Source organism: Diabrotica virgifera, chromosome 9 (assembly GCF_917563875.1).
Source record: "Diabrotica virgifera virgifera chromosome 9, PGI_DIABVI_V3a".
In the NCBI taxonomy this organism is placed as follows: Eukaryota; Metazoa; Arthropoda; class Insecta; order Coleoptera; family Chrysomelidae; genus Diabrotica; species Diabrotica virgifera.
In genome coordinates this window covers 164,932,375-164,957,412 of record NC_065451.1, presented here as the reverse complement: position 1 = coordinate 164,957,412, position 25,038 = coordinate 164,932,375, and the positions used below count along the sequence as shown (strand labels likewise).

The 25,038-nt window shown below is 31.3% G+C and overlaps 1 protein-coding gene across 2 annotated transcripts in view; it reads left to right on the top strand.

Annotated features, from left to right (window-relative positions):
• LOC126892555 (irregular chiasm C-roughest protein-like) overlaps window positions 1-25,038 on the top strand; it is an 821,138-nt gene that overhangs the window by 89,627 nt on the left and 706,473 nt on the right. For both annotated transcript variants that reach the window (XM_050662121.1, XM_050662119.1), the window contains exon 2: window positions 1,535-1,557. The gene's annotated coding sequence lies outside the window, so the exon portion shown is untranslated. The remainder of the gene's footprint in view (window positions 1-1,534; window positions 1,558-25,038) is intronic.

Below are 25,038 nucleotides of genomic sequence, written 5' to 3'. Positions count from 1 at the left end.
CTAAATAGAACCATTCTGGAGATATTAAAAAAAAACTAATTAAAAGACGCCATCTTCAAAGAGCTCTGGCTCTCTAAAAGGGTGTGCTCACTACGGAGACCAAAGGATGGTATCCTAGCCTAGAGCATAGTATCCTAATCTTCATATTCGTGAATTCTCGCATTTAAAATATTGTATTTATTTTACCTGGCGATCGAAACTATATTATCGATCGCTATGTAAAATAAATGCATTATTTAGAATGCCAAAATTCACGAATATGAACAGTAGGATACTATGCTCTAGGCTAGGATACCATCCTTTGGTCTTCGTAGTGTGCACACGCTAAGGAACCATTTTCTGACTTGGTGATTTGGTTTAAACCGTAATATTTTGAACCCAGGAATCTACAGTTAAAATATTTCCAATTATCAATGAAACATCATGTATTTAAGTCTATGGATATAGTAGAAGTAAAGTTATATCGCATGAAATATAGGTTTTATTCGTTAAATCCCAAATCTAATAATTCAACGTGAAATAACAAAAATGAAGCACTTGTCGGGGAAAACTCACCAAAACGTTTTAAACTGTCAAAAAAAACTTTATTTTGTGGGTTGTTTTTTTTTTTTGGTTAAAAATAATCGTGAAACGATTATTTTTAACCAAAATGCAGAGACCGTAACTTGAGAGATCGCAGTAAGAAAGGTCAACAGCTGTTCTCATTTTCTCATTTGTAAATTACCCCGCGATTCAAAAACATATTCCCGTGTGCATCACTTTACGATTGGACAGACAAAAAATAAAGTGAAAATAAAAGTTGACAATACTTCAAGCGCGTTTTTCTCAAAAATTCTTTTTTCAATGCCTGTAGACATTGTCACTCAAAAACTAGTTGACCGACCCACCTGGAATGTTGTATATGTATATGTATTTTCTTTAGACATTACTTGAGGTAGCGCTGTCGAGGTCTTTTTTGTTTTATGCTTATTTTTTTTTAACAATAATAAATAAGTTGATTTTCACCCTTCTTTGCACAAAAAAATCGTTATTTTGGCTTCTGAGGTATATAAAAAGTCAAAAGTCGATAAAACTGAAAACTCGACTTACCTCGAAAAAGTCATTAGCTAATAAAATATGTTTGAATTTTTTCAAACTATGTATGAATATGTTTGAAAATATGAATGAATTTTACTGAATATGCCTATTTAATTTAAAAATAAAATAATTTTACCATACATTCAAAAAAAATGTGCTCGAGATATTGATTTCAACGCCTACGCCTCCCCCCCCCCTTAAGGATAGCTGTGACACAATTTTAATAGGCAGCCCATGCTAGAAATATTTGTCTATTTATGAAATTTAATAAAAAAAATGTTTCATCCGGCAAGCAGATGAGTACAGATCGACCTAAATTCGGATCCCGTACTATTGGTGACACCGAAAAATTACACGGTATCGCCGTATTTGACGTTCATTGACTGGCCTATAATGCTTGGTCATTGAACCAACAAAGCCTTTAGTGTCATTTTATTAATTTCAAATTTATTTTCAGGTCGACGTTTCGCTATAAAATTGGTAAGTTATTTTCTTAATTTAGCAGAAAATCATTTTATATGGTAAATGGTAAAATTATAAAAGATTTATTGTGTTGGTGCTAACTAAAATATTTGAGAAAGTGTTGTTAAGGTACGAGGTTTACTTTTAAAACAGGTTCTAATAGCAGTAATAGGCAGGCCTTTAATAATAATAATAGAATGTAGAATTTATGGTCATATAAAATATAATAATTATGGTTTCTAGATAATAAACAAACCAATTCACCTTCTGGGCACAATTAAAATGAGTAAAGTGAGACTCTGGTAGAGGTTTTTATCTTTTCAGAATTTTGCTATTTAGAATAATTCATTCTTATTATCACTTAAATGCAATGTACGTACAGTCACAATCACTGAATAGTACACCCTTTAATATCCAGTGGCCAATTTTTTGAAATTTTACCTCGTTTAAACGCACCTTATACGTCAAAGTGACGTTACCAGTGGCGGACCCAGAATAGGTTGATTAAAATTAAAAAATCAAAATAAAATAGATCTATTTTACAAAATTTAACAAAACGGAAAGTATAGAAAGGCATTTTTTCAAAATAAAATTGCCTCACTACTCTCATCTCTGACGTTTCCAGTAGTCTTTGTGTTGTGGCTGTATCGGGTCCTGTTTCTGATGCATATGTCATTATTGGTCTTACACTGGCTTTAAAAATCCTTGACTTCATCTCAGTGTTAATATGTCGGTTTCGCCATATAGTGTTATTAAGGCATCCTACCAATCTATTTGCTTTTTGTACCTACTTGATTTCTCACTTCTTTGCCTAGGTCTCCGTAACTTGACAATGTAATTCGAAGATATTTTACTTCCATTACTTGTTTAATACTGATACCATCAATGTCTATTTTGCATCTGATTGGTTCTTTACTGATTACTATTATTTTGGTTTTCTGAGATGAAATTGTCATATTGAATTCTTCTGCTCTTATTTTAAATCTGTGGACTAATCTTTGCAGACTATCTTCATCTTGGGCTATCAATATTGCGTCGTCTGCGTAGCAGAGCATTTTTACTTGTTTGATTGCCATTCTATATCCTCTTCCTTTGTTGAAGTTTTTGATGATTTCATCCATGATTAAATTGAAAAGCATAGGACTCAATGAGTCTCCCTGTCTTATTCCGCTACCTATATGTTATCCATCATTTCTGACTTCCATTTAATCCATTTTGTTGTTTTGGTAGATGTTCTCAATAGTTTTTATGATATCTAGAGGGACTTCTCGATTATACAGAAGATGGATTACATATTTGAGTCTTACTCTGTCAAATGCTTTCTTTAAGTCAATCTGACATAGAAATGCTGGTCTATTATACTCTAGTGATTTCTCAGTAATTTGCTTTATGACGAATATTGCATCTGTACATGATCTTCCAGTACGAAAACCCTGTTGTTCATCTGCTAAACTTATCCTGTGATTCATTACGTCTTGTAAGATTTTAGTTGTAAGTTTTAGGGTAGTATTTAACAAGTTGATACCTCTGTAGTTTTCTGGCTGCTTTTTATCTCCTTTTTTGAATAGTAGGATTAGTTCGCTCGTTCTCCATTCTTCCGGTAGTTTATTGTGTTTTATGATTTTGTTAATTAATGTTGTTAATTGTTCTGTCATTCCTGCTCCACAATATTTCAGTAATTAGTTTGGTGTTCCATCCTTACCTGCAGCTTTTCTGTTCTTGAGCTTTTCGAGTGTTTTTCGTATTTCCTGTGCACTTATATTAACATCTTCATTTGTGGTAATTTCTGGTGTTTCCGGTTCTAGCATCATTTGTTCTTCCTCTTCATAGAGCTTTTTTAGATAGTCAATCCATGTATCCTTTTCTATGTGTTTTGGTTCTATTAGTTCCTTTACCTCCGTTCTTTGACCTATGCATGAGTTAAAAGAAGTCACCAGAGACAGAGGAGATCTTTAGAGACGAACAATATACGACAACATGTCGACCACTACACTCCCTCGGGGGGTCAGGATTGAAGAGCGAGAAGTATGCTACGATTTTTCAGAAGTTAGGTATTGGTCGGCTGGTCGCCGACTGGAGAAAAATAAGAGAGAAAGATACAAGTTTGTAGTTTTTTTTTAATAAAAGCAAATGTCTTTATTCAGTAAAATGCTTCTCCGCACCTGTTCTTCTAGTGAGTGTCTTATAAAAGCCGGAATAAATGTATTAATACATTTAAAATCACCCGTATTATAAGAAAATAAATATTTTCACGCTCGTGTTTGTTATTTGACTCGGTTTTCATAAAAATTTCGTGTAAAATGTATTTTATTAGAAAAACTTGCGTGTCGAATGGCCGATAGCATCATGATTTTGGTGCTAAGATTATTTCAAAATAAGGTTTGGTCAGTTACAGACTTTATCATTTGTGGGTCAGGCCAGATTGTAACGTTTCTGCATCAAGGTTGATCTTATCGTAATTAGGGAACAACAGGTAAAGCTGGGCTTTGCTGAAAACAAGACTTGACTAGATGAAAATGGTGATAGTTTCACCTAAAACATTATTATACAGCACTACGAAAAAAAAATAATGAAATTTCTCTTGGCCAATTATTTGGATCCTCAGGAGGATGCATGTTCTCAACTTTTTCTTAATTTTTTACAACGGACCGGTTTTGAACAGATAGTAACTGAGTCAACTAGTTTTTGCCTACATCAAAAACATTTGATCTTCTATTGACTACTGATCCTCATCTTTTCAACTTTGAACTCACTTAGGGATATTAAAAACAGGCACCCAACGAGTCAATTGTGACGTATAAAAAATTAGCTACCTCCAGGCAAATTTTGCTATAGAGACAGCAATTGTACTGATATTTTACGTGAAAAAAATGTACAAAAGCCATGAGAAATAAATACTTGAAAGGTTACTTTTCGAGAAAGAAAGTGATTTTGACTTTATAATACACAGTGTAAGCACAGACGAAAGTAATTATATAGGAAACTCGAACTACTGCGTATCTTAGTCCAGCACAATCAAAAGTTTGAGGGCAGTTATTAATAGAAAATTAAAAACGCTACACCGTTATCATATTCATAAGAAAATAACTTTACAAAGGTATTTTACCAGGTTTAAAACATTTGTCATTCTAAGAGCTTCATGATCTATTGACTAACTCCATTGATTAACTAATTTAAACCTTGATTATAATAATACTCTTTGAGCGGACCAACCAAATGAACTGTTTATAAACGGGGCAGTGTTGGCTAAAATCCTGTAATTAATTATGAGTGATTTTTGATGAAATTATAAAAGCTTAAAATGCATTAAAATTGTTAGCCTAATTAATGTGAATAATTAATTTTATAGGGCAGGAATTTCAATTTATATATATTTTAAATGTTTATATACACTCACCGCCACAAAATTCCGCCACCCAAAATGTTTGATTAAGTTTGACAATTTATAACTTTATTATTTGTGCTCCGATTTTCAAGATTCTTGCACCAGTTTGTAGGTGTAGGTACATGTATTGACATCGTTTGGTATTATTCCAGTAATAAAAAAATTTTGCTTGCATGGCATTATATAGGGGTGAATGGAAGCGGTGTATTTTCTCCTAAATTCAAAAAATTCTGTGGAAAAATGGAATAGCTGATTTTGTTTCATAGTCCTGTCGTATTATCCCGAATGCATGACTCAAATTTTGTTTTTTAAATTATTCGAATATCTCTATTCTTGTAAGAGCTGTACGATTTTCAACGAAAACTTTTCGTTTATAAATTCGCAAAGGCTGTGCGTTGCAGCTCCTGCAGTACTTAGAGCAGATTTATCGATATATTCTTATGTAATTTTGTCTTCTGAATCCAAATCTGAAAACTTCATTTCGATATATCTAACTGTTTTCGAGATAATTGACCTCAAAGTCTAAAATGTGACGTCACAATCCTTTTATTTTCTGCCGACATACTAAACGACAGCTGAAATCGTTGCTAGTAAGTAGACTAGTTTTTTAATCTGAATTTATTAAGCAAAGCATAGGTTATGTACATTTGAGTTTGACACTTCGTGAATGTCAAACTAAATTTTAAATTAAGTATTAATAAAATATCAATGACATTTGATAGTGAATTTAATTATTATATAAAATAAATAATATGTTTAAAAATATAATTTAAGTATATTTTGAAATCAATAATATATTAACAACTTTAAAAATGTTTATACGAGTATACGGCCTCCCCTTTAATGGGAGTACCTAATGATAAATGGACTGTTCCATTTGTTATGAAATGAAAATTGTTATTATAGTCGGTTCGCTAAACTCAGACACAACCGGCTAATGATTTTAGTATTTGTTTTTGCCAGTTTTGCCAAAATTACTAATTATTTAGTAATTATTAACTATTTCGTAATTATTTTTTTTGCCAAATTGGCAAAATTACTGACTAAAATCACTAGCCAGAGGTATATAAAAAATATGAATTTCGATCAAGAGTAAAGTACCTTTATAGTTCACAACATTTAAATTAGAATTATAGAATTGCACATTAAAGCATAATTTTTAAGTCTAAACAACTTTTCATAATAGCATTTTTCCATATTATGAATTAAAATACGTAAATAAACAAAGTTTTCGTTATGATAATGCTCGCATTTTCAGTTTGTTTGTAAATAAAAACACTGATTGACTCATAAAATAGAGGTTGGATTGATAAGATTAGAATGGCCCGCATGCAGCTCATATCTCAATCCCATTGAGCATTTATAAGATGCACTAAAATTCGCTGAAAATATTCGCCGTCATCCTAGTCCTGTCGCCAGGGGGGGTACAACGGCCTCCTATATTCAGATTGACTTACCCAAGTTTTTTTTATGTATTTTGACCTGTAGAACACGAGTTTTTTGGGTAACAGTTGATCCGGATGTCGATAAGATTGTTATAAACCAAGAAGTTGAGGAATCACATAACACCGATTTCTTGCAAAAGAAAACATTTTTTTGTATTTTTTGGGCCATTCTAACCAAAAAATGTTCCTACAAATTTTTTCGTAGGATGCATAGTTTTCGAGATAAACGCGGTTGAACTTTCAAAAAATCGAAAAATTGCAATTTTTGAACCCGAATAACTTTTGATTAAAAAATAAAATAGCAATTCTGCTTACCGCATTTGAAAGTTCAAGTCAAATTATATCGGTTTTAATTATCTGTATTGCTAAAAATTTATTATTTTATTGTTAAAACAAAGCTATAAACACCTAGTGCTTGAGTGATGTTTTCAATGATTTCTCATTTAAAATCGAATGAGTAGGTAGAGGAGATAAAAGTGCAAGCGGAGCTATTTCTACGTAGCATGCATTAAAACGCATGTATTAGGCACGGGAAACACTATGTGTTTATAGCTTTTTTTAACAATCGAAGAATAAATTTTTAGCAATGCAAATGTTCAAAACAGATAAAATTTGACTTAAACTTTTAAAGGCGGTAAGCAGAATTGCTATTTTATTTTTTATTCAAAAGTTATTCGGGTTCAAAAATTGCAATTTTTCGATTTTTTGAAAGTTCAACCGCGTTTATCCCGAAAATTATGCATCCTACGAAAAAACTTGTAGGAACATTTTTTGGTTAGAATGGCTCAAAAAATACAAAAAATTGTTTTGTTTTGCGAGAAATCGCTGTTATGTAATTCCTCAACTTCTTTGTTTATAACAATCTTATCGACATCCGGATCAACTGTTACCCAAAAAATTCGTGTTCTACGGGCCAAAATACATAAAAAAAATTTGGGTAAGTCCATCTGAATTAAGAAGGCCGTTGTACCCCCCTGGCGACAGGACTATCCTAGCCCTCCAGAAAATTTGGTACAGTTATGGCCCTGGTAGAGGAATATCGGGCTATTCCTCAGGCAAGGATAACACATCTTTATTCGATGCTAAACAGATTGCGAGCAGTCGTTGCTGCAAGAGGTGGACATACCCACTATTGAATTGTTTTGTTTTGTTGTTAATTTTGTTTTGTTTTGTTATTTTGGTGCGTTTGTTATTTTTAATTAAAGAAACCTTCAAAGCAGTGTTTTTATTTACAGCTCTTACAAGAAAAAAGATATTCGGATAATTTAAAAAACAAAACCTTAGTGATACCTCCAGAATAATATTAAAGGAGTATGAAACAAAATCAGCCCTCCAATTTTTCCACAGAATTTTTTAAAGTTAGGATAAAATACAACGCTTCCATTCACCCCTGTATAATGCCATGCAAGCAAAATTTTTTGTTACCGGAATCTTACCAAACGATACCAATACATGTACCTACAAACTGGTGCAAGAATCTTGAAAATCGGAGCACAAATAATAAAGAATTGTTACACTTAATCAACAATTTTGGGTTGCGGAATTTTGTGCCGGTGAGTGTATATATACAATTAACACCTACATTTAATTCAATTTCAATATATTTGAATAGATTGTTATTTGGACAAAGTAATATTTAATGTTGGCATGGAAACCAAATCGAATAAATTTTGAAATAAAACTATTATTTACTCAATGTATTTATGTGTACATAGGTATATCTAAAAAATCATTCCATTATAAATCTTGCGCAGTCTTCCAAGCTTAGTTTGAGTTATAACTTATTATAATGGTTCCATGTCTAGGTAAAGATAGGCAGCATACATACAACTATAAAACACTTATGCAGAAGAGACAAAAATAATTATATTAGAAACGTGTCCACAACTAGAGGAACATGATGACCGCCAAAAATCTAAAGAACTTTTAGACCAGGGCGCATCTGTAAAAATATTAGTACATTTGGACGTTGAGAGGTGACTCAAATTTTTTTGCAGAAATTACTTGAAAATAAATCATCCTCTTGAGAGGGAGTTATCCTCCCTCTCAAAAAGGTCCGGAACATTGTTTAAATAATCAAAATGTCAAAAAATTAAGGAAAAATTTGATTTTTTTCTTCGTTTTTTGATTATAACTTTAAAAGTATTCATTTCCGAGATAAGTTGTACTGACAGAAAAGTTGCGTAATTAAATTTCCAACAATATAGAATTGGTTAAAAATTTAAAAAAAATAGTCACCCTTGTTGCAAAATAGCAATAATTGCGAAAAAAACATACAAAAACAAGTATTCGCATTTTACGTTTTTCAACCATTTATTCTACACGTACGACCCTCATATTCCACCCAGAAGCACTTTATGATACAGTAAAACAATACTGTAAATTTCATTAAGATCGTTTCAATAGATTTTGCAAAATAAATTTTGCAGTCCAGCTTTCGTAAAAAAAATTAATTTTTTCAAAATGTTACAGGACTTAAAATAAAGCAGATAGCAAGTTGAATTTTTTTCTGCATATAGAAGTCTGCTGTACCTTTCATTTGCAATTTTGTAAAATTAAAATCGATTAATACCACGGCGTCAGGAATTTTTTTAAATAAACAATAATTATTGGTGCTACGCGCAGGACAGCGGAGAGTTTGCTCTGATTGGGCATTCCAATGACCTTTGATAATGATTGATACATTTTAACTTTTATTAAATTTCGATATAAATAAATAAATTTGTTTATTGCAAAATAAAAACACATACTCTATCCATTGAAATAACACTTTTATTAACAAAAACTTTCATTGTTCATATATTTTAACTTAAAAAATAATTATTTATTATTTTTAAACATATGCAATTGTTTAAACAATATTTCACAAACAATAATAAAATTAGTTTGATTTTTGTGGAATTAAAATATTAAAATACAACAAAATATAGAGTAAGAAAATAATATATTAGATAAACATTGGAAGAAATTTTGGTAAAATCCACTTGTGTGAATCGAACACCGCTGTCCTGCGCGTAACACCAAAAATTATTGTTTATTTAAAAAATTTCCTGACGCCGTGGTAATTAATCGATTTTAATTTTGCAAATTGCAAATGAAAGGTACAGTACACTTGTATAAGCAAAAAAAAATTTCAACCTGCTATCTGCTTTATTTTCAGTCCTGTAACATTTTGAAAAAATGAATTTTTTTTTGCGAAAGCTGGATTGTAAAATTTATTTTGCAAAATCTATTAAACCGATCTTAATGAAATTTACAGTAATGTTTTACTGTATCATAAAGTTTTTCTGGGTGAAATATGAAGGTCCTAAGTGTAGCATAAATGGTTGAAAAACGTAAAATGCGGATACTTGTTTTTGTATGGTTTTTTCGCAATAATTGCTATTTTGCAACTAGGGTGACTATTTTTTAAATTTGTAACCAATTTTATATTTTAGGAAATTTAATTACGCAACTTTTGTGTCAATTACGTACAACTTTTCTCGGAAATGAATACTTTTAAAGTTATAATCAAAAAACGAAGAAGAAAATCGAATTTTTCCTTATATTTTTGACATTTTGATTATTTAAGCAATGTTCCGGACCTTTTTGAGAGGGAGGATAACTCAAATATTATTATTTCATTTATTTTCAAGCAATTTCTGCAAAAAAATTTGAGTCACCAATCAACGTCCATCTCAAGACAGATGCGCCCTGGACTATTTCGAATCTGGAGAAAATCCAAAATAATGATCATCGATAGACCGATAGAAATAGAAACAACCAAAACGAGATAAGAAACATGGCAGATTCACATAAAATTTTGGAATTAGGCTTATCCTACCCTTAACTTCAAAAGTGATGACCCGAACTCCGTTTTCACCCTGGGGTTGGTTGCCACCACTTTTCGGTGGTGGAATTTTTTTTCTCAAAATAACCTCAGATATCGATAAAAGGCCTAATTTTAAGCAAAAAATGTTGTACAAAGTTTTTTCAAAAACCAAATATTTTTGAAGTTATTGACAATTGAAAATTCGGAATTTTTTCATGATTTTCAACAGTTTTTGCAAATGTCTCCAAAAATATGCATTTTAAAGATAATATTATAATGAACAAAATTGTAGCAGGTAAAAACATTAACAAATTGGTTGTTTAAAGAGTGCACTAAGTGCAATATTAAGCGAGATATTGAAGATCAAAGCCGTTTTTTATTTTGTGTGAAATTTAATCGATGTATTCAATGCTATCTAGCGGAAAACGAAGAAATATTATGCATGCTAATGAGAAAGGATTTTATAGTGCTTAAAATAAGCTTTATAATAAGCACTGTTTGTACGTAAAATGAGTGAGCTGTAATGAAAAAAAGATGAACATCTAATGTTTTTTTTTTTAAATCGATGGATTTCATAAGTGCCATTTCCACCAAAATTAAAATTAATCCTATTCCGTCTAGAATCAACTTTAATATAAAGAGTTTGATGGATTCTAGCAGTTTCGCTACTTTAGAATACATATTTTTTGAAAAAAATCACGATTTTAAGAAAAAAAAATTTAGAATTAAAAAAAAAACACCTTCTTTTCATATCTCAAAAATAATGAAAGGTACGTAAAAAAGTGTAATAACAAAAAAAAATAGGTTTTTTTTGACAAAAATTTTGGTTTGTTTGCTTTCCAAAAATTGACGATGATAAATATGATTGATTAAAGAGCGCGAGGTAGCGAAACCACAGTCTCTCTCGAGCCCTTTGACCCTTCACCGTTTCAAAATAAAAGATTTTTCACTACATATTATAATAAAAAAAGTTGTAGATCTTTTCATTACCTTCAAAATGGTTGTTTATAAGTTGTGATAGCTTCAAAATTGAAGTAGTTATGGCCCAAAAACTAATCGTATTTTTTTCTACAACATTTTTAAATGTATAATCATACATATTCAATGTTTTAATTTAGGGGTAGTTTTAAGGGTTAAAGAACTTGAGCATATGATTTTCCAGCACAGCTTTTTCGAGAACGTGGAACGATACTTAAATCCTTTTTAGTTTATCAAAAGAAATTTTTTATACAATTTTAATCGAGGGGTTGATTTTAAGGGTTGAAAGGGGTTAACTATAAAATAATTAAGATAGAGAACGTAAAATGTTATTTACTCTATATTTAAGTCTTCTTGTCAAACCAAATTAATTTTTTGTAAATTTTTTCTATTTAGGGGTTGTTTTTAGGGGTTGATATGATAATTAAGATAGAGAACGTGAAATATCATTTACTCTATATTTAAATCTTTTTATGTCATAGTTAATTAAATTATTTGCAAATGTTTTCGATTTAGGGGATGTTGGCAAGGGTTGTATGGTTTTTAAGGGGATGAAAATGAGTTTCACATGAGGTTATTATGTTAGAAAACACTTCACAATGTCACCCTTTATTTTTAAACACCTTTTCTGGCTATAAAATCGCTCAATGTCAATTTTTTCATTAAGGGGTTGTTTTCACCCCTTAAAAATAAAAAGCGGAGTTCGGGTCAATATCACTTTTGAAGCTAAGGGTAAGATAAGCCTAATTCCAAAATCTCATGTAAATCGGTTCATAGTAAAAAATTTCGGAGGTAAAAACCTATTTGACGCTTCAATAACTGTACTAAAAAGCAGATTCGAAGCGTATAATGGCATTTGAAATGTGGGTCTACCAGAGAATGTTTCGTATACCACTTGCCTGCCAAGGTAAAACAGTATAATATGTGAAAAAAATCGATTTTTGAATTTGCCGCCGAAACTGGGTAATTTTTTCTGCTCTTTCTTATGCAATTTTTAGTTTATTTCTATCTCATTTAGTTTTCAAAATGTGACACTGGCAAAACAGTATATGAATACGTGTACTTGCGTCTCTGCTATGGTAAAACAGTATATTCGACAAACTCACAGGCAGAATAGTATACATCATCATACACTGCTTATCCCTGGTATTATGTTATATCTATTTTTTGAAACTCTACTGGTAAAACAGGATATAATATGTGGTATATGCTTTTATACGGTAACATATTTCATAAAAACGGTGTCCCAATTCCAATGGTAAAATAGTATAAACAGTTCATATACTCTTTTACCATAGTATGACCAATGGGAATTTTTATCTCCCCCGACGGTATATACGTATAAAGTCTTTTATATACTCTTTGGGGACACTGGAAAAATGGTAAAACAGTATAATATGTCATTTTACAAGCACATTTGAAAAAACTATACATATTTGCTGTTATAATAATTATTATAATAACATGCTTTTTTTATATTCCAAATTTCACTTGTCTAACTTTATAAATGACAAAACGGCACCACAAAAGAACAAAAAGTCATTTATCTCAAAACTCACTTTTTTCACATATTATACTGTTTTACCTTTGCAGGCAAGACCATGGACTGCACATCGCACAAATAATTTAATACTGGAGGAACTTAACAGAAAAACCAGACTTTCGACAACTATCATCCAAAATATAGTGAGATATTTTAGACACATAACTAGAAGAAGAGAATGCATGGAACGAATGATAATTAAAGGCAAGGTAGCGGGCAAAAGATCCAGAGAAAGATCTCCATTATATTGGTCGGACCAAGTAAAGGACATGACTGGTTAATCATTCTCCGAAGCAAACCATTGTGGAGAGAGATAATTAGATAAACAAATTACATGACGTCACTACGTTCTTACGAAGGAGAAAAATGGAGGAGGTATGATTATTTTCATTAGGGGAGTGCATATAGATTTTCACTTCCAAAAAAATCAAACAAGATAGAACTTTTTGTAATTTCATTAAGAAATGTTTAATAAACAACATATCAAAAAGTTCTATTCGAGAAGTGGGTGCTTCATTTTTTATTAAACAAATGAACTACGAAATTAGATGTTTTTTAAATAACTCCGAAAATATAAATTTTAGAAAAAAACTGACGACCATTGAAAAATTCAGAAAACTTTACAAAAAAAACTTAAATATAGAATTTTCTAAATTAAATCTGTATCTTCTATAATTTTTAATTTATAACGCTAAAGTCACCCTTCTCACAAACATTGGCGCACCGTAAACTAGCGTACGGCGAAGTGTACGGTTGAGTTATTTTAATGTAATTCTTTAACTAATGGATCAAATGAAATTTTACAAATTGAACATGAAAGAAGAATAATTCAGCTATCTTATGGTTATAATAGAAAGAAATAAAATGTATGGGCATAAGCAAGGTGTGGGCGGAAAGTGAGCCTTACATGAATTTTGTTTAAAAATGATTTTAAAATGTGTAACTAATACAGTTTTTCTTATAAAACTCTCCATTTTGCACAACTTACCTTTTAAGCATCTTACTAAATGATGTTTCATTAAAAAAAATGTCAAAAATTTAATTCAAATGATATGACGTCTCAAAAAAAGTAATTTTTGAAATCTTCGTAGTTTCATAGAATTACCACCACTTTAAAACGGTATTACTCAAGTTTGAACAGATATATTACAATTTTATAGGTGCTTTTTTCAAGCTTAGAATATAATTTTTAAAATGCACTGAATTATTTTACTTTAGAAATGAAATAAACTATTTCTTTTTAAGAAAATTAAGAAAGATAACAAAAATGTAATACAAAAACCAAAAATTACCAGCTAAAAGAATGTTTATACAAAGTGATCAAAACTTTTTTCTGTAATACTTCCCTAAAATACATTTAATAATAAGTTTCAACAATAATAAATGTTTAGCAAAAAATTTTTTTAGCTCTTATACAGTATGTCTGCGTAACTTGGAACCTATTGATAACTTTTTTATTATCAGTTTTACGAAAAAAAGTTATTCTTTATGAAATACTCTGCATCATATATCATCTAAGGTGCAATCATCAAATATCACATTCAATTAATGTTATACGAGGTATGTCAAAAAATATGAATTTCACTCAAGAGTAAAGTACCTTTACATGTCACAATATCGAAAGTTGTTATTAAGAAAAGTTGGTTGGAATTAAAAAATTTGTTTTAGTGTTCAATAACATCCTTCTAATTAAAGTATTGTGAATAATAAAGGCACTTAACTCTTAAAAAAATTCATATTTTTTACATACCTCGTATAAAATTAAAAAAGTTTGATATATGATGGCTGTATCTTAGATTTTAGAGCAGGGAGAGCATTTTATGAAGAATAACTTTTTTTCGTAAAAGTGATAATAAAATAGTTACCTATCATAATTGTAATAAAATGATGATGAGTATCCGTAATTTTAGAAAAAATTGAAAAACATTTTTTTTTCGATTAGAATGATGTAACTGTATATATTGACATAGTTTATAATTTCAAACAATTTTTCATAATAGCATTTTTTGGTATTCTGGAATATAAAGGTCGAAATTCTCTTTAGAGAAATTCATATTTTTTGACATAACTCGTATAAAATTGATAAAATTTGATATCTGATGGTTGAGTTATAGATTTTTGACTATCCAGAGCATTTTATTAAGAATAACTTTTTTTCGTAAAATTGATAATAAAAAAGTTTTCCGTGTGGTTCCTAGCTACGCAGACACACTGTATAAGTGCTTCTGTATAAGAATTTTCAAATTGCAATGCCATATTCGGATTCAGCATAATCAAAAACAAAATAGAAACATATTTGATCAAAGTAAAAGATGAATTTAACGATATTTTTAAAATAATTTATACAAAACAATTGTTATTGTTTAAACAATTAATAAACAACTAGCGGCCAAATCTGCAAGTAGAACTTTTTACTTTAACATGTATATAAACCAACAAAAAGAGTTTTAGAAAAATATAAGCTTGTTTGAATTTTTCCGAAACAATGCATGTTTTCGTTCTAATTGCACTCCCCTACATAGTATTTTGAAGTTACGACGTTGCGTCGTTTGTGGTGATCTAAGTGCCATAAATATAATGACAAATGGGATTGTCACACATGAGACACAGGACCTGAGTTCCATTGTTTAACCAATATATGAATACGTCTGGTGTAACATTTTTAGCTGTTTGTGGATCCCTTAAAAACAATTTCCTCTGCCTTCAAATTGAACAAAACCACTTTTAGTGAATACTTTAATGGAGTATACACATGGTAATAATACGTCGGTGTAGTAAGGAGATATTCTAAAATGTTCTACACGTCATACGCCCAATCAGATCTTGATCTGTATCAACAGTTCCGTCAAAAGCATTGTCATGCAGAAGAACGAAACCACTTGGGAGATTTTCAGGACGTAAATCTCAACATCTGAGTTAACCAATTCCTAAAGTTTATCAATTACCCCAGGGGTTCCCAACCGGTGGTACGCGTATCACTGGTGGTACGCGGAAAGGTTTCAGGTGGTACGCGTCGCGTGGGTGAACCAAACGATTACAATGGGCCTTTCACTGCGGAAGTGCCATTTTTCACCCGTTTCTTCAAACTGAGGTCAGAAGTTTTAATGCTTTTAGCTGAAAAAAAAAATGACATACTCAACACGCTGAACATGGCTCTTCAGAGAGCAAACACCCTTCACAGTCAATGAGGAAATAAACTCATTCAATAAAAAGTTAGCTCCTTTATGTTCTCAAGTACAGGGGAAGGTTATCTCTGCGTTTCCGACCCTGTCATCATTTTTTGACGAAAACGAAATAGCTCGAATAAGAGATGTGGTTGCTGATATAATTTATCACTTAGAATCTCTTCAAGAAAGTTTTAATAAATATTAAGATTATTCCAACCTTGACTGGATCAGAAATTGTTTTGCAGGAAGCCCACCAAATAAGTTAGAATTACAGGATTTACAGAAAACACTCATCGATTTCACAGCACAGAAGACACTTTTAAAAAGAAATCCTTAATTGACTTCTGGATAAAATAAAACAAGCCAATGGACATAATTTTGATAGCAAATACGTTTCTAAAAAAATTGGGGGGCTTCCTTCCATTCCCCCTCCCCCAAACCTATGTTTGGTGGTACGCCAAAATCTTCAAAATATATCAGGTGGTACGTAGTTGCTCGAAGGTTGGGAACCCCTAAATTACCCGATAGTTACAAATTCAGGGCGGTCTAGACACCCAGTGGCGCCATATGTTAGGGAATAAAATTAAAAATAAAAAAATAACAATTTTTACAGTAATGATCTTTATTTTTAATTGATAAATTATTTTGACATTTAAATAAATGGCAGTGACATTTGACAGTAAGGAAAGTGAAACACGCTAGCCGAGAAAATGTTTTCTTGGCTAGCAGGGAAAGTGAAGTGAGTAATGAGTCACTTCCCTAGTATAATGAATGTTAGAAATCCATATATTAATTACCAACTGACATGACGTTGAATAAAAAAACATTTCTAAGGAGTAAAAATACTTTTGACAATATTATTGTTTACTTTGTTCATACGTATTGTATTGTATCGCTTTATTAATGATTCCGTTCCGTATATAGCACCTTTTTGACACAATATGCGTATTTCCTATGATAAATATGCTCGCGTTGTTATTTTTTTATGTAAATGATAAATTTATCAATTTGTCTTCCGGCAATATTAAATACGGAGGTTTAATCGCATCATCAATTTGAGAAATATCGACATGTCGCTGTCATGGAAATTATAGCGCAATAGTAAATCTGTGTATTTAGATTCTGACATCCAATTTGTAAGAGGAGCATCTGTGTACTTTTTTGTTATTACAGGGACATTGAAACATTAGACCTTACTCATTGTTGATTACTACCACATCTGAAATTATATTACCAGGATGGATGTGTTTAGGCTCATTATAATCTGCATAATAAATACTAAATATTGCCAACAGTTTTACGAGAACTATTTATCTCAATAAAAAAGTATTCTAAAACAAGCAAGCATGCAATGGAAATGGAGTCCCCGTTCCGAACTAGTTCCAGTTTTGCGCCGTTGTGGAGAGGAATATTATAAAGGCCTTGAATTATCTGTAACATCGAGCTAATATCATTTTCATCCAACCAATTTACGTCCACTGCTGTACATAGGTCTTCCCCAATTTTTTCCACATTTCACGGGTTTGTGTTAATTGTTGCCAGTATTTACTAATTCGCCTAAGATATGTCCATCGTGTAGGCGGTCTTCCTCCTACAAATATCCGTGCAAATATCCACGGATAGAAAACATTACAAATATAGGTAATAAACACAAATTCACTTTTTTGTCGGAGTAGCTTTCTGGCGCCCAACGTGGGGCCTGATCTTCTTCCGTTCGACCGTTATTAAGGGTTTAGCATTATTCGGTTTATAGTCCAGTCGAGATAGCTTTTGACATTACATTACGAGCTGCCCTAATTTTTTTTTTTCAAATTTTTAGGGGGAGTCAATAGTAGCGTAAATTTAAAATCTCGACTGAATTCCACCATTTCGTTAGCCGCCATCTTAATTTTAAAAGAGAACCGTTCTTGTTCAATATCTCCGCCATTTTCAACTTTTCGACAAAAAGTGTAAAAACTGAAATTGTTGAAAATGCGATTTTCTATAATTTCGTTTATGTTTTTTTTGCGCGGTCGATATTTTCCGAGTTATGGGGAGAAAATAGTGACAGTTAAAGCATAATTATTGAGTTATCTCGTTTATTATTAGTTTTACAACAAATATGTAGATACCTATACAAAAATGAAAGGAATTAAATTTTGGATAATTTTGATTTCTTTTTTATTTTGATAAAATCAATTTTCAACTTTTCGACAAAAAGCGTAATGACTGAAATTGTTGCAATTACGATTTACTACAATTTTTCGGGAGAACCAGTGGCGAGTCTACGAGGGGGCGGAAGGGGGAAATTCCTCTCAAATGGGTCCAAAATTAAAAAAAAATTGTTTAAGTACAAAAATATATTAGCTGACATGAAACTTAAAATATCGACAGAAAAATTCTACCAATAAAACCCGCAATAGTTAAAAAAAAATAAGTGAATTTAATGCATATAAGTTATTATTTTTGTCTTTTATGTACTTAGTTTGGTTGGTGTTTCATTGCAATTTTCAAAAATTGTGTAAAATATAATTCTCTTTATTTTTTTTATGTACAATTATGTTGTAAAGATAATAATAAATGAGACAATTCAATAATTATGTTTTCCCTCCACTTCCACTATTTTCCCCCTTAACTCATAAAATATTGATCGCATAAAAAAATTGTGCAAAAGAAATTATTGGAAATTTCATTTCCAACAATTTTAGTTACTACCGTTTTTATCGAAAATTTGAAAATGGCAGAGATATTAAGCAACAACGGTTCTCCTTTACAATCAATATGGCGGCTAATACAAACGCGAAATTCAGTCGAGATTTTAAATTTACACTACGATTGATTTCCCCTAAAGGATAGAATTATAAAATTTGGGGCAGCTCGAAAACAAGATTCAGTTCAATAATTATGCTCTCCCCACCACTTTTCACTATTTTCCCACTTAACTCGGAAAATTTCAACCGATGAAAAAATTGTTAAAAAGAAATTGTAGGAAATCATATTTGGAACTATTTTAGATGAAAATGGCGTAGATATTAAACAAAAACAATTACTATAAAATCAATCAGGTCTTACACTCGCGCCAATACCGCATACATACTACCTTAAATATTAATTTTAGCAAAAAAATGAAAGAGATCAAATTTATGTAGAAATAAATTTTCTCGATTTTTGTATAGGTACATTTTTGTCTTAAAACTAATAATAAACGAGATAATTCAATAATTGTGCTCTAACTGTCACTATTTTCTGCCCCATAACTCGGAAAATATCGACCGCACGAAAAAATTGTAATAACAGAAATTATAACAATTTTAGTTGTAGACTTTTTGTGGAAAAGTTGAAAATGGCGGAGATATTGAGCAAAACGGTTCTCGGTTAAAATCAAGACGGCGGCTAACGCAACGTCGGAATTCAGTCGAGATTTTAAATTTACACTACTATTGACACCTCTAAAGATTGGAAAAATATTTTTTTCTATTTAAATTTATGTGTCTCGGCAGCAATGACCATTGACACAAACAATATTGGTTATACAATAATTAATTACAATAAGGACTTAAAACTAATTATTATAACAGTTAACTTCTAAATCTCAATAAAAATTGGATATAAAATCATTGGATATTATAGAGACGTACAACTAATTATAAAATTGCTTCGGTCTTCTTGGGATACTTCGGACGTTGTTTAGTCATAGTAGCAGTTGCATATGAACTAGTAAGATTACTGGAAGAATTGGGTCCAGACATGCTGTTGCTAACAGTGGGGGAACATTGATTTAAATTGTTACTCATGTAGTCAAAAGTAACTTGAATTTGTTTATGTTAACGCTTTGGATGTCTGGAAATAAGTGATAACCTTGGATACATCACTGCAATACTGGTTGCCTAACCGTTGGCGTCCGTTGGGACGGGACAGCAACAGTGAAAACTATTGAAAGTTTGACACTGACTGTGTTTAAGTTGGAAGATTATTAAGTAAAACATCTCTTACTGACTGAAGTTACAGCTTAATCTTGATGATTAACACGTAACACAATTGTTATTAGTCACTATTTAAGCGAAAACTATTTTTAATAACTAGTATTTACAGTAATAATTACAAATTTCGGCACCAATTTACGGATCGATACATACACGTTCTGACGTTAGTTTGACACCAAAAAAATAAAATTTGGGGCAGATCCTAATGCAAGGTTATGCCTGTTATTCGTCTAACAGTCTAACCCGACTGGACTATTAGTGCATTCTGTAATAAATGCAATGCAAATGAAATGAAGGCTGAAACGGAAATAGTTATTTTCCTAACTAGTGCGCAAAGTGATAATTTCACGCACGAGACTGCCGTTGACCCAAACGATTGCGGAGTTCGGGCAAGTAGTCGAGTGCGGGGAAGACACTTTCCGCATGAGTAAGGAACAAAATTTTTTCTAGGGCCGTACGTTTGGAAAAAAGCCACAAAAAATAGAGTTATATCAATTTTTATTTAGAAGTGAAAATACACAAACTAATTCTTTGACAAGGTTGTCAAAACCAAACTTTCAATATAATGGGTTACCACGACGACGATATTGGTTTTCAAGACGACGATTCAAAACCATTGTAATTGTCTACTGATCTGACTTTTAAATATTATGTCAAAATAATTTTATTTCATCGAATTATCAGTAGTAATTGCACAAGAGATCTAAAATTCTATATTAATTTTAGAGTTCGAGTACAATTTGTTGCGATTATTTCATGAATAAAACTGTTCAAAACCAAAATTTTATTGTAATTTATTTATGTAAATACAAATTAGTACAATTAAACACAAAGTTTTTATAAATATTTGACGATTGAAAGTCAACACTTTTATAATTTTTAAAACATTAATTGTCATTAATGTCACTGAATGTATTTTTTCGTAGCAACGAAGGGCATCTGACGTAATATACCTAACGACGGGCCATTATCAAAAATTATCGATTTAATTCAGATTTCTGTAGCTTTCTATTGGTCAGAATCTCCTATGAATGAAATAATCAGTAGTAATTGCACAAGAGCTCTAAAATTATTGAATTTTTCCCGAGTGACACTTTGACAGTTTTGACTCCCCTTCGGGTCGTGAAATTATGTCAAAGTGTCACGAGGGCAAAAATTCGATATTAATTTTAGAGATCCAGTGCAATTTGTTGCGATTATTTCATGAATAATACTGTTCAAAACCAAAATTTTATTGTAATTTATTTATGTAAGTACAAATTAGTACAATTAAACACACAGTTGTTACAAATATTTGACGGATGAAAGTCATCACTTTTATAATTTTTAAAACATTAATTGTCATTAATGTCACTGAATGTATTTTTTCGTAGCAACGAAGGGCATCTGACGTAATATGCTTTATCAGTTTAATTTTTATTTCAGTAGCTTTCTATTGGTCAGAATCTCATGAATGAAATAATCGCGCTAATTTCATTAAAACATGAACACAATAAGATAAATTTGAAATAAATTAGTAAATAATATCTAAATATTAGTTTATTGCGTGTATTATAATATATTACAATGCCCTATTACAAGGTATTTTACTTTCCCGCACGGCGTGCGGGAAAATTTACTTATTTGCTTATTTACTTATTTACTATTTACGCAAGCACGGCGTGCGTGAAAGTGCAACTTTCGGAAACGAAATGCGTACGTGAAAGTGGCTCTTTTAGCACGGCTGTAGAAAAAAATACTATAGAGCCCAGAAATAACTTTTATTTAGCCATTATTTACTTACTTTTAGCCATTATTAAATACTAAAATCCATCCTGTAAATATCTATTTATCTTTAACGAAACCCAATATCTCCTCTTTGTGGGTTTTTTAATCCTAATCCTGTTCATAATCTAAAAGCTGTTGATTAATGATTTTCTCCTCATCGCTCAAACTAGATGTAGCGCTATATAAAGGCCTTGAATTATCTGTAACATCGTGCAAATATCCACGGCTAAAAAACACTCTATTGTCTCTGAAACTTTAACAATTAACATCAAATTTTAGCAGCGCGTTTGATACTCTTTGTTTGACTTTCTCTCTTTGCTAATAAACGTCTGATTACCGGAGTTAAATTCCAGTTAAATATAAATATATCTCTATTATGTGAATTTACATGGTCACTGAACACAAATGTTGTTAGACGAACAAATTTGTGTTTATACAATACCCGACCATAATTTGTTAAACAAATTGTTAGCTTATGTGTTAAAAGTTATTAGGATACGAATGTTATACATTTGGAAATATTAATGTGTTAATTTTATCGTTTTATTGAAGTAATCCTGCCCTAAATACGCCTAAAAAGAATTTTTCAAAATTGAGTACATAATATTTGCTTTTTGTACTTGATTTCACCTTCTTTGTCTAGGTCTGTTTTGTCCATTCATACTCTCTCATGTTTGCTGACGATTTGAAGCTTTATAAAAAGATCATGAATATGTATGATCAGCACTATTTGAACCATTTGAGCCACTGGTGTAAAATAAATGGTATGGAGCTCAATGTTAAAAAGTGCCAGTTAATGGTCTTTAGTAGCAGAAACCCCACTAACCAGATCTATACTATAAAAGGTTGTCCTTTAGAGTCTATAATCCAAGTTAAAGATTTAGGTGTTGTCCTTGATTCCACTTTATCATTCATACCACATATATTAGTGACTATTTCAAAGTGACATCAAATGCTTGGTTTTATCAAACGCTGTGCTAAGGGCTGAGGATTTTATTAATATCCCTTCCATCTAATTATGCTGTTCACTAGTGAGGCCTCACTTAGATTACTGTTCATGTGTCTGGTCCCCCCACTACAATGTTCATATTCAAGCTATTGAGCCGGTTCAACATAAATGCCTAATATTTATTTCATTTAAGGATCACCAAACAGTTAACAAAATTCAATTACTCTAACATTTAAAGTTCACTCAACTTCACAACTTCAGGTTAGACGCATGCACAAGGACCTAACTATGCTGTACAATCTGTTGCACTTCCTTAGTTTCAGACCACAACTGTTTGAAAAAATTAACTTCCATGTCCCTTCTAGGCAACCCAGGCTTATGAAACCTTTTCAAATTACCCACTATCGAACAAACTATGGATATACAGTAGAACCCTGGTTATCCGGGTGTGGATTATCCGTGCTGCAGATTATCCGTGCTAGGATTTTCTATTACTGAAATTGCATTTTTGAGGTTTTATCAAAATAGCGCCATCGTAAATCACTTGACGGAAACTCTATATGCCGAAAGTGAGACTCATAATGAAATATTTGTATGGTTATACAGTAGAACCCTGGTTATTCGGGTGCGGATTATCCGTGCTATGAGTTTCTATTACTCAAATTGCATTTTTGAGGTTTTATCAAAATAGCGCCATCGTAAATCACTCGACGGAAACTCTATATGCCGAAAGTGAGACTCATAATGAAATATTTATTTTTTTTTGTTATCTTTTTATCGTAGGTACATATGTATGTGTAAACGTACATATGTATTATAAGAAATACATGTTCGGATTATCCGTACTTTTCAATTATCCGTGCCACCTCCGGTCCCGATGAGCACGTATAATCGGGGTTCTGCTGTACATGCATCTTGAAATATACCAACATTTTAAAGTGTGTTCTCCTTTTTACCTTCAATTTTTTTTGTTTTTTAGGTAATTGATTTTTTGATATCGCTGGTTCTAAACCAAAATAAAAAAATTCAGTTGAAATTTCCTAAGGCGACGTCATTTTTAAAATATAATTTTTTGAAGAAAAAACTGTTTATATTAAGTCATATACAACATTTTACTTTTGGTTAGCTCCTCTAGTGCATGCAAGGAAATCATTTTCCTTTTTAGAAATATATTTTCCTAGAAAAACGTTACTATTTGGTGAAATTGACGATTGAAATTGGGTCATATTACCCGTATGTGCGCCAATGGTGAATATTAAATTCTTAATTGTATGTCAAAAAATCCGCAATATCTACTTCTTAAAACCCACTAAATTTGATTTGCAGATCTGTACTGGTTTTAGAGCAATAAATAAATCCTCGTTTGTAAGAAAAATTTTAACATCCCGTATCTCGAAAACGAAACATTTGCCGACATACGTTTATAAATCAAGCTGTCATTATTTGTTCGTGCAGAAGTACACCTTAAAGTTTGTCGCACTTATTTAGAAACACCCTGTATTGATAAAGAACATGTCTAGTTGCTAAAGTATGTACCTAAATTTTTTATTATCCAACATAAGCGAATGAATCAAAAAACAGAATGTTAAGAAAACCTGAGGCTATAGTTGGGTTTTAATTTCAGTATTATTTAAATGCTATAATATTCCATAGGGTGATGCGAATTTTGAGAAAAAAACACAGTTTGATTCATACACCCCGTATAAAATGAAAATTTACCTGTTTAGCAGCAATATTATTACAGCGGTATTGTTAAAAACTAGGGCTATAGCATATTAAAAAATCACTTAAATAAGCCAACAGGTTTAGGAAATACGAGACATCAAAAATGAACAGGCGCCTCAGAGACCATCTCCGATATGATATTAGTGTTTAGCGACCCCAGAAACCAACAAGTAACGAGCTTGCACTAGTTTTGTATCGAATTTCCACAAAACTCCAGAAGACCAGGCCGGACATCTTGGATATTAGTGCACCCTAAGTAACGCACAGCTGAATCTTATGTTTGTGCGTCACAGTGTTGCCATGACATTTCTTTCATAATTTCAATCAATGTTAAATGTACCTACAAGAATAATAGAATAAAAACGTTTACTTCTCATTATACTAGGTAGAATGACAAATGAGGTGTCAAATGAAAGCTTATAATCCAAGGATAGTACTAAAGGTGAAAAATTAGACCTAGATTGTCTGTCCCTCAAAAAATAAGCGTTATATTGGGGATTTCTAATGTCGACATTAAAAGTTGCACTATTTTTTTTTCTATAAAACATTTTGATCTAAAACATACCAGAAAACTTCTTTTTACTCTCTACTTTCAAATAAACGTGATTTAGAAGCTAAATTTTAAACTTAGTCACACAACTTTTGCGATTAAACTTTGCAATGCACAAATTCGCACCTTTTTCTTTTAAAAAATTCATAACCTTTATCATAAGAAAAAAAAACTTAAAGCAGGTACCTTTGTCTTCAGAAATGTTAGAGCTATATAC